Source organism: Alosa sapidissima, chromosome 20 (genome assembly GCF_018492685.1).
Source record: "Alosa sapidissima isolate fAloSap1 chromosome 20, fAloSap1.pri, whole genome shotgun sequence".
In the NCBI taxonomy this organism is placed as follows: domain Eukaryota; kingdom Metazoa; phylum Chordata; class Actinopteri; order Clupeiformes; family Clupeidae; genus Alosa; species Alosa sapidissima.
In genome coordinates, this window is record NC_055976.1 from 2,434,885 (window position 1) to 2,444,154 (window position 9,270).

Sequence of the window (9,270 nt, forward strand, 5' to 3'; positions counted from 1 at the left end):
TGTGTTGCACTCTGTGCATGTTAAATGCGCTATAAAAATAAAAGTGACTTGACTTGACTTATTGACTCTGACACTGAATGTTTGCAAAATCCCGATGAAAATGGAAAAGTGTTTTCCAAGACTCAAAAGTGCTTGTTCCAAGGAGAAGTACGAACCTTTATTTTAACTAACTACGTAGAAAACATTCTGAATTCCATTCACACATATCAGCAGCCTTTTAACTGTGTTTAAAATGCAAGGGTTCCCTCACAAACGTCTTAAAGTGACAGGCACTTAATTAGACCTACACACTAACAAGACAATCTTAAAGTGACAGTAACTCAACTTAAACCTACACACATACAATGCCCCCCCCCCCCTTGCCCAAGTCATCTAGCACCACAAATAGAATCCAATTCTGTGGAAAACACTGTCCTGTAGTTGCCTTCATGATCAGAACACTGGGGGAGTCTCTGTGAGGACTACACTGACAGATAGTTAAAAGTAAGATAACAGTTGCACATGTTCTGGTTGACGTAGGTCTGTGCATTTTTCTTCTTTTATGTAACAGTGAAATCCCTAACATCCTGTTTCAGCTGGAGGGGGAGTTCATCGCTCTCACTAACAGCGATGAGCCTCCGCCATTGTGTTTCCTGACAGCTGGAGGCCTTTCCAGTCCATCCTCTTTTTCCAGGCTCTCAACATCCTTCTTCAGGCAATGGAAAAGCTCCCGCAGAAGATGAGCAAAGGGCTAGACAGTCTCTCTTCTCTCTGCAGCAAGCATTCAGAATTCTGTACACAACCTCTGGAGGCCACAGAGCTGAGAAAGACAAGAAGGTACAGAAATGTGTATGCGTGGTGGAGAGACTTCCCAGGCGAACAGAGCCTGTAGAGCTGGCCGAGGATGTGTTAAAAGCCAGTGACGCAGAAAACAGTCCAGTCATGAAGAGAAATAGAACAGCTCACTCGCTACCAGGCCACTTCAAGATTCCTCATACGGATCACTACCCAAACAACCCCCACTTTGTTTTTAAGATGCGTGATGTCATTCCCAACACGTGAATTGATTGCACAACACTCATAGATTTGTTGGGGCTGAAACAGAGGAAGAAGGAAAACAAGTCAGTGCACAGAGAGAAGCCATAAGGAAGTTAAAGTACTCCTGAGTAAATACATCACACCTGTGTATGTATCATGATAAGTCCTACTTATACCAACACACCACAACCAATAAGTTATGTGCTCTTTATATTTATATCTCAATCACTACATATCCATGTGTTTCTGCTTATGCTTATAACACATGTGCTCACACCATCAGACCCCACAACCTCTCTCTACTTCTTCAAACAGAATGCAAACATCATTGTTGCCATTCTTCTGAACTAAAAGTCAGTTTGTTGACGTTATATATCATGGTTAATATTGCTCTTTATGATCTGGTCTCATCAAATCTTAGGTCTGTACTGAAATATACATATATTTCTATGGTAATAAAGTATGTTACGGCTCTTCAGAGTGCTGCATGAATGGGCCTTCTCAACATTCAGTGGTCTGTTAAATCTATATAATCACCAGCAAAGTATATAATCACCACTGCCAATGGCAACAGGTTTTGTGCTTCTAATTAAGGTCTTTCATATCACTCCACAAGAAATGTGTTCGTTTATTGCAATGGAATTTTATTGAAAGTGAAAGTCAGCTAGTAATACGTTGCCATAACACCTGAAACTGTCAAGTTCTATCTGTGTGTTCTAACTATTTATTTTGTCAGCGGAAGCCACGAGATGGTAGCAAAATCATTTTTAATATACCCATTGTGTTAAGTTGCTTTTCTCGTTTTGGCAAGTAGCCGTGTAATAAGCGGGATAATGTATTGTCCGCCGGTAATTATCAGAAAATAAGTCCCTTCAGGTCGAAGCAAAACCCCTCTGCTGCACGTCGGGGTTCTGTTCTCCCTGTCGGGACTTATTTTCTGATAATTACCGGCGGACAATACATTATCCCTTACTTAATACAAATATGTTTACATGAATATAGCATGAGGCCTTCCTTTCACAGTTCTAAGGTTACATTGTTAGCACATATGTAGATTGTAGTAAATGGAGTAACATTTTGTCTACCAGCTTATGCAACACCACTGAAGTATTGTTATAAATAATCTCAGTTTTTTTCAAGGAATACATTTTGCTTGAGCTTTTTTCAAACATGTTGCTATTGTGGCTTAAATAGTTGTAAACCTATAGAATATGTAAATATGTATACATTTCATAATGCATGCTACATTGGTAATTATATGTGACAAAGCTATGAAGGTGATTTTTACTTTATAATTTATCAGAACCCTCTTGTAAACAGACTTTGAAGCTGGAAAATGAATCTCAGGGAGCAGCTATAAATCATGTCCATTATACCTCCGGTCCAAGGGCAGTCATTGTGACTGCAGGGGCGAGCAATTGAATTACCAGAGGGCTCTCACTTACTTGTCAGCCTTCCATGTTCTCAAGTATAGAGCAAGGGCTATACAGCCATAATACTTATGTTTGTTTCTTTCTAGGAAATATTTCCTGAAGCTGGCAATGAACATATTTCGGCTAATGTTCTTAAGATTCCAAATTAGTAAGATCACAAAGCAACAAACAAAATCAGGCTACAAAAGCAAATAGAATCCTCTGGGGAAAATCCTCTGAGGCTGTAACTGATAAAATGTAACCCTGATATTTCAATATGAAACCTGAAGGACAAAAGGAAATGGATCATGTGGCTCACTGCAACTTTAACAGATTTTGTGCCATTTTCACGTTTTCTCATCCTGTTATTGAGACATTTCTGAGTGGACCACTCTAGAGGTTGTCAATAAATCTACAACACAATAATGTCACAGGAAAATGTCAGTAAAACAAACTCAAACAATCCTTTTAAAAAAGCAGATTCCCTCTATTATTTCTGCTGCTTCTGTTATTAAGGTCGAACAGAACTCATAGATTTGCATACAGTAGCCAAAGGGCAGAGTGTGAATTACCCCACCATAATTGGGGGGTACTGCTCCTTCACTTCTTCTATGACCATCATGGTCCACTACCATATCAATCCCCACCGTGATCACCAAGTGCAACATGTGTTGTGCAACACATACAAGGTCTAAACATGCGACAAACTGATAATCAGTAGGCTACAGAATATCTCATTGTTATTATATATCCTGTTGTCTCCCTGCGGCCTGTTCACGGTTATATCCTGTGCCTCTCCTGTCTGCTGAGCACCCCTTTCCTTAACACATATGAACAGTGTATAAAACCTAACTGCACCTACACTTTTAATGTAATTGTTTGTAGATCTTAGTGTTAATATTTCCTGCTTACTCTTTTAGCACCAAAAACTGCCTGATGTGTGCCTTTTCCTTTTCCTCATAGTGTCTCTTTGAATAAAATACGTAAAATCCTAGTTTCATTAAGATAGTATCAGGGTTCTCAGATGAAACTACATTCATCAAACTAAAAATATGAAATAATAGAATGTAAATACCAACCAATTAAAAACAAATTCGAATTCTAGCACATAATATTTAGCCTAGGCTACTTTTATGTTTCCACAGGTTTCTCTGATGTTATAACATATGTAGGCTTAGCTACATCAGACCCTCTTGTGCCCGGTAATATAAAAACACAGGATCTGTGCCAAAGTAATTTCAAAAAGGCACAATAATTTATTCAAGATAAAATGAGAATGGACACCTAGGCTATGGAGTTCATCTCCTTGGAAATGACAATCGATTTCACCTCACCACAATGTAAAGCTTGATTTAAATAGAGAATTAGCCTATCTTGCTAAATAACCTTGGTAACTAACCGAGGTCCACTTTACTAGCCTCAGTGGGTAAGTAGCAGGTAAGTAGCCAGTAATTCAATGTATGAAGACGTGACATGAGCTATGAAAGAACAAAACACGTTATAAATGAAGGTAGTAAAATCTTCAACAAGCTAGCAACTTACATTTACCCATGCACGTCAGCAGCAAACTGAATTTAGCCTACTGGAGGAATTTAACTAGCGTTTTGTCATGCAATGTTGACACTTGCTTGAAAAGTTGAAGTGGTTCTCTATCTCAGTTGCTTCCAGCGCCACGGTGGTTAAAAATGGTACGGTCCACAATAGGGGTGTCTGAAATCGCTTTACATTAAAATGTTCCTACAGTGAAAATAGGAGTTGACTTGTATTGTAACTGTAATGATATTTTTTCACAATATCAGAAACATTATCTGACCCCCCCAAAACTAATATTTCTGTCTCTTTGGGGGACCCCCCAGTACCCCCTGTAATTCGAACTATGCCAAAGGGCCACAGTGGCATTTCGGGCTAATTTCACCCAGAATTCCTGATTTGCGTTTTAAACATCTAGTGGATTGTGCCTAGCCTAGAAATCTAGACGCACCCTAGCAAATTACATTTGCTGCCAGGGCTAGTCTAGCAACTCTCTGTTGCCTTGTGAGCTCGAAAAATTAAACTTCTATCAGGCCAATCAAATCGTGTATAGAGTCGTTAGACGGGCTTAACATAATGATTGATGGCAGAGTTGCAACAGTTTGGCTTGAATTCCCTGCTACTTGAAAACAAATAAGATAATGTTGCTGTTGGCGAACAGTGTGACACGAGTTAAGCTTTCATTAAGTTGGCAAAAGTTTGAACTAGCCAACTAGCTCCGCTGGTGGTAAACGCATGGGACTCATAGCGCTGTCCTATTGTGTGCAGAGGGAATTTGAAAGACAACCGATTATCCCGCCCCTCGGACTGAGCACTGCGAACGGTGAGTGCCCAGACCCTACATTTTAATGTGGGTCTGGCTCGTCAGGCTAGATTGTACCAGCAACAAAAAGATAATTATTTATTATTACGAAATTATTACGGAATTAATGGATTCGGAGGAGGAAACTTCTTCGCCTCTGTCTAGTCCATTAATTCCGTATATTGGGACAGCTCAGCGGCCGTTATTTCTTACATAATGTACACACATTTTGCTATTATTAATATTATTAACTCATACTTTATAATATGATAATAACACATTTTGTCACTCAAATCACAAAAGGCTTGGTATATGTTGTACTGTACATACAAATTAAATGGAAGACAGGGTTCTCTTTGAACGTTTCTCAGTTTAATAGTGGCTACAGCTGACCAGATGATGTTTAACTCACATTTGTCCAAATTATCCATGAATCTTTTTTTTTATCATTTTGTGATTGGTTGACTTCACGTCTATTCAATCAAAGCAGCACTACTGAGTTTTTGTCTAAAACTAGCAAACTATTTATCTAACAGGAATGCAAAATCTTGCAAGGAACATGCTAACTGGTGTCTTGCTAACATGCTGTGAAAGGTATTCTTTCTATTTTTTCCATTCCATTTCCAAACCGGAACACACAACTGCATCTCACATCTCCTGGATGGCTGGTGGGAACGACATGTGTGTTTATCTTATCTGTACTGCACATGACCATATATCATCAAAATGAATTTAAAGATAAAACAAAAACTAGTTGCCTGATGAAAGCATACCTCAAAAAGTGGCAAATTGTTGCAGAGTGATTAAGTGCCTCTCCAAACACCTGGAGGAGATGTGTCCACACCAGATGTGTCCATTACGTACTAAAAAAAAGAGATTAATCATTACCAAAATGTGTTAATTGAGAATACCTAGAAAATAGAAAGGGAATTGAGTGTGGATGGGTACAAGGGCATGCTTACCTCTGGTCCAGTCTTGTTAAAGTAATACATGAAGTTATTTTACTTTAAAATAACCGGCTTCAAACTCATTTTGATTCTACACTGTGATACACTAAGAAGATTGGAATGTGACAGTGTCAATTGCCTATGCACACCTGGAACTCCAGTTTTATGTAAAGTTTGTCCTAGCCATGTCTGGGTCTCTGTTTTACGTGCCAACTGCTGTCCCCACCTCTGTCATTTCCCTCAACTCTCCAGCCACAGCTTGGACGATGGCTGCTGCTTACTGCTCCCTGGGCAATCAAGAGAGTATATCTGCATTAGCATTGGCTGGTCCTGTCCGACACCTGATTCTATAGCTGAGCCACTAAGTACTGTTCACCATTTCTAGGTGTACCAAAGAATTGCTATCTCTGTACATCTCTATGTCCATGTCCCAGAGGTAATCTTTTAATTTTTCTGTGTTAACCAGTTGCCAGCAGCTCCAGCTTGGATGAGCTATAATTTTGATTCTTCTCTTCTCATGACTGGCATAGGCGATGACCCTCTCCTGACCTCCTCGCACTTGGGACAGCACCGCCCCCAATCTATCCAAGCTGTTATCTGTATAGAAACAAAAAGAGAGATTAAAGACAACAAAGGTAAATACAGAGGTACTCACCAGGGCCTACTCACCTCACATTAGGGCCTGTCCACACGGAGACGCTTTTTAAGTTAAACGCAGAGGTTTTGCTTCGTCTTGGCCGAGCGTCCGGGCCAAACGAATCCTGTAAACGCACTGCCCAAAACCGCACTTTTTTGAAACCTGGTCCCAGAGTGGAAAAATCTGAAACCGTAGCCCGTTTGAATTCGTTTAGACAGCAAAACCGCACATCCTGCTTGCGTATCGATGATGTCATCGCCACACCTCAGCTGCCCTGGACTTGCACTTATAGTATTGCCTAACAATACTAGTTTTCATACCGATAGCTTATGACTTGGTGGACTGAACACTGTTTTTCCCGGTGTTTTTTTATGCATTCTAGCTACTGTCAGTGACGCGAGAGAACTTAAGTTATTAGGAAAGTGCGGTGTAAGTTTAGGCTACATTAATTTGTGCACAGTGCCAGTGCCATTCATTTATTTTACATGTCTTACAACATATATACATGCATTCACTGTCGAGTGAAATCAGATATAAGCATACAAAGACGCTTAGAACTCACGTTAAGCCGATGGTAGCACACTGAATGCAAATGCGCGATTTGATGCAGGCAAAAGTATTGACTGTTACTAACGAAGGTTTTATAGCAATATTATAAATGTGGCGACAGAATAGCCTAGAACTTGGGTAAGCCTTGCGTTTAGTAGCCTAATTGCGATGATAGCCAAAACTAGTGTGAATCACGGACTATCCTACAACCAAAGAAAGTAAAGGTGATTAGTAGGCCTACCTGCGTTAGCCAAATAAAGGACGGGACTGCACCCTTCACAAACCGTAAAATAAAGTTTATTAGTTTGCAGATGACACAGTGATCTTGGGCCTGATTAGTAACAACAATGAACAGCTCTACTTGGATCAGGTTGATGAGGTGGCACAGTGGTGTCAATCTAACAGCTTGACACTGAATATCAATAAAACCAAGGAAATGGTAGTGGATTACAGAAGAAAGCAACAGAACTACAGTTACATCCCACTAATGATCAGCGGGCAACCTGTAGAGAGAGTCACAAGTTTTAAATACCTTGGTGTCCACATTACTGAAGACTTAACATGGACTGTTAACACTCAATATGTTCAGAAGAAGTCCAGACAACGACTCTACTTCCTTCGTCAGCTAAGGAAATTCAAAGTTTCTACATCCATCATGAAGGCCTTCTACACTTCAGTGGTTGAGTGTTCTAACTGGTAGCATCATCACCTGGTATGGGAACTCCTCTAGAGATTGTAGTACTCTGCAGAGAGTAGTGCGCTCAGCTGAACGTACTATAAGAACTCAACTCCCTGCTCTACAAGATATCTATTCCAGAAGAGTACTCCTAAGAGCCCAAAAGATTCTGAAGGACTCTTGTCAACAATGGATTATTCCTACCGCTGAAATCAAGAAGACGCCTATGTAGTCACAAAGCCAGAACTGAGAGACTCAGGAGAAGTTTTTATCCCCAGGCCATCCGAACTCTGAACTCACACTATACTGACTTTGCACACATTCACTCCTCAGCACTCTCAAACATTTCCCAACTCTGAATTCACACTATACTGACTTTGCACTCATTCACTCCTCAGCACTCATGACCCCCCCCACACACAAGGATACAAGGAAGTTTATTGTCACATGCATATAGTTACTGGAAGTAAGAAATGCAGTGAAATTATGTCTGGTGTCAGCCTATTTGTGCATTAATGGGGGGGGGGGGGGGCAAGATTAAGTGGCAAGGGCTGCATAAAAAAGGTGGGGGAGGATTGGGATTGGGTGGGGGGCACCAACAAGGAGCACCCAAGAGCAACAGGGGCAAGGAAAAACTCCCTTACCAAGGAAGAAACCTTGGGCAGATCCACGGCTCAAGGGGCTAACCCAACTGCCAGGGGTCTTGGTGTGTGTGTTGGGGGGATGACAGGGGAGATGGGATAGTGTGCTGTGTATGTGGGGAGAGGGCAGTGTGCAATATGTGTGTTGGGGAAGCTTCCTCATGAGACAATGTGCTGTGTATTGGGGGGGGGGGGGGGGGCAGTGTGCTGTAAGTATGTTGGGGATATGTGTTGGAGAAGCTCCCTGATGAAATAATGTGCTGTGTATGTAGGGGGGGGGGGGGGGGGGGGGGGGGGGGGGGGCAGGGACTTACTATTGCAAGCAGAGTACTGTATGTATGATGTATGTGAGTGATGACAGTGAAGATGTGTGTGTGTATGTATGATGTATGTGAGTGATGACAGTGAAGATGTGTGTGTGGGGCGGGAGGGGAGTGGAGCAGTGACTGTGTGTGTGTGTGTGTAGTGTGTAGGTGGGGGCAGTGTGCTGTAAGTATGTAGATGGCACACACACCTACATGACTTTTAGCACTTTTACATCCCTCTCCATATGCTAAAGACCTTTTATTTATTTTCTTATTTCATCACACGTCAAAACACACACACACACACACACACACATCTGACTTTCTCCAACTTTTGCACATCTCCATAGAACTTTTTATTTATTATTTTTGATTTCTCCCTCCATCTATCTACCCATGTCCTTGATTGCCTAGCCTTTCTGCACCCCCCACCCCCCCCATCCCCAACACACACACTTACATCATCACTGTCATCACCTCACATACATACAGCACACTGCTTGCTACAGTAAGCCTCCTCTACATACTTGCTGCACACTGCCCCCCCCCCCCCCCTCCCTACATACACAGCACATTGTCTTCAGGATCTTCTCCAACACACATCCTCTACATACTTACAGCACCACTGCCCCCCCACCTACCCACACACACTACACAACACACACACACACACACAGGTCACTGCTCCACTCCCCTCCCGCCCCACACACACATCTTCACTGTCATCACTCACATACATCATACATACAGTACT